General features: G+C 39.8%; 1 pseudogene; it reads left to right on the forward strand.

Annotated features, from left to right (window-relative positions):
• Window positions 1–1,036: 1,036 nt before the first annotated feature.
• LOC135051503 (5S ribosomal RNA) lies at window positions 1,037–1,155 on the forward strand (annotated as a pseudogene).
• Window positions 1,156–2,469: the final 1,314 nt, after the last annotated feature.

Below are 2,469 nucleotides of genomic sequence, written 5' to 3' on the forward strand. Positions count from 1 at the left end.
CTCAGAGGTACAGTGTGCGGTGCTGTGAGGGCCGCCCTGGGCCAGCGCAAACACCCTTACACTGGTCACAGAAGCTATCAGGGACGCTGTACTGCTGCTAGCAACCATTACCTCAGGCCAGTTTAATTTCTAGAAGTGCAGGAAGACGCGACAATTTAGGGGGTGGAGCTTCTCCTCAGAGTGGATCCAGCATTCACCAGTGCCATTTTCTCACTGCAGATCACACTACAGAGACGCTGACAGGGAGCGCTGACCTGCCACATAACTACAGCTATCCTGTGAGGTACCAGGGGGTGATAGAAGGTGGGCAGAGTGTTTATTCATATTACTGTGTAGTCTATTAAGGTTGCACAGTCATCGCAAGGCATTTATTATATAACTGTCTACTTGGGCGCTGTGTGGGCTGGCTCCATAACTCTGTGTCTCTCTGAAGGTACTTGAGGGAAACTGTGTCTGACATTTTCCTGTGTGTACAATAAAAAATGATGATCACCAGCGCTAGGTTGTATGAAGTATGTATATAGTGATATACTAATTAAAAATTGAGGACGGTAGGTTATATTGAGATAATGTATATAATAAATGTAATAATAATTAAAAATACAGATGCCTTTGCAACACAATTATAGGTTAATTGATCAAATAAAATGACACATCCACATATCTCCTCAGTAGGATTAAATCATACCCCGGCTAGGACTCCCTCTGGAAATATGTCCATATATGTTGTAGGAGAATTGATAAAAGCAGTGGAGTTGGAAAAGTCCCTGTTAAGCATACCAAATGCAAGCGTTTTCAAGCAGATAGGGAAACTCCAATTTCTCCGCAGATGGTGTTGTCCAAGGGAAATGCTGTCCAATTGATGCCGTATGGGTAGCAGGAATGGTGGTATCCAGCAATAATGAGGAGATTTTTGGAAGATGTGTCAGGCAGTCTCTAACTCATGAGTGGAGAGGAGCAAAACTGAGTTTTATAACTATGTAATTTCGTGGACTCTCATCAGTGATTCCAGAGCTTCCAATTATTGTTCAAATTCCTCTACTATCATACCACACTGGAAACGCCCGAAGCCGTCTGATCTCGGAAGCTAATCAGTGTTGGGCTGGGTCAGTACTCAAATGGGTGACCATTGAGGAATACTCAGTTTAGTAGAGCCCATTGGTCTAGCCCTATAGTGTCTAACACTGACAGATGATTCGCACTGCCACCTTACCTTCCACCCTTTATTATCGATAAGATTAACCAGCATCTGGACTGTTGTATTTATTTTGTATTTAATTTGAATTTGACATTGACAAGGAATATGTCATAATGTGGTAGAACGTGCCGTTTAAAAATCTAAACAATTTGTTTATAAACACTCAGAATCTCTTCTATCAGTCAGAATTTAGTTTTCATTGTGTATCAAGTACTTTGTACTATCTAAATATACTATCATCTTCTTTGACCATTATCTTCTTTATGAACCACTTGTTATCTTAATCTTGTTGAATTATTAAATATTTACACTTTTAATCTATTCTGACTATTATTTAAAATTTATTTCAAGTTAAAGAGTGCGCCCACAAAAGAGTCTTCTTTTCTCCGTAATTTCTCATATATGGACATATTTCCAGAGGGAGTCCTAGCCGGGGTATGATTTAATCCTACTGAGGAGATATGTGGATGTGTCATTTTATTTGATCAATTAACCTATAATTGTGTTGCAAAGGCATCTGTATTTTTAATTATTATTAAATTTATTATATACATTATCTCAATATAACCTACCGTCCTGAATTTTTAATTAGTATATCACTATATACATACTTCATACAACCTAGCGCTGGTGATCATCATTTTTTATTGTATATACTCTCTTGGGGAATTACCACCCCCTACACCAGCAGCTTCTTGACAGCACACTCTTTCTATTTTCTTTGTACCTATTTTCCTGTGTGTGTATGCTATATATCTCACATTACCATGTTTAGGGACTCTGTATCTTGTGCTGCAGAGTATGTATCTTCTCTAGAATAGTCTATTCCCTGTACTCAGGAATGCAAAACACTGTCTCAGCCCTCTGAACCCGAACCCAAGTGGGTGGCTTCTATTAAGGGTATGATATCCCAGATTTCATCTAGGATAGCTCATTATGAGACTGAAACACAGGTTTTAAAAAACTCTGTTGAGCTTTTGTCGTATTCTACTCGCACTACCTCAACAATCTCCCCTAGTATATGTCCAAAGAAGTGTGCTCTTGCCCATGTAATGCAAATCGACATGGATACCGACTCTGTTACGGGTGATGGTGATGGGGACATACTGTGGGGGGAGGCATCCCTTGCTAAAGGGGTGCAGCTAATGATTAAGCCCATTTGGGACATTTTAGACATAACTGACAAGGTACCTGAACAGGTCGAGTAGGCTTTCTTTACAGACAATAAGAAAGTCCCCCTTACCTTTCCTTTGTCTAGGGAATTAAACGCA

The sequence above is a fragment of the Pseudophryne corroboree genome, chromosome 2, assembly GCF_028390025.1.
Source record: "Pseudophryne corroboree isolate aPseCor3 chromosome 2, aPseCor3.hap2, whole genome shotgun sequence".
Classification (NCBI taxonomy): Eukaryota; Metazoa; Chordata; class Amphibia; order Anura; family Myobatrachidae; genus Pseudophryne; species Pseudophryne corroboree.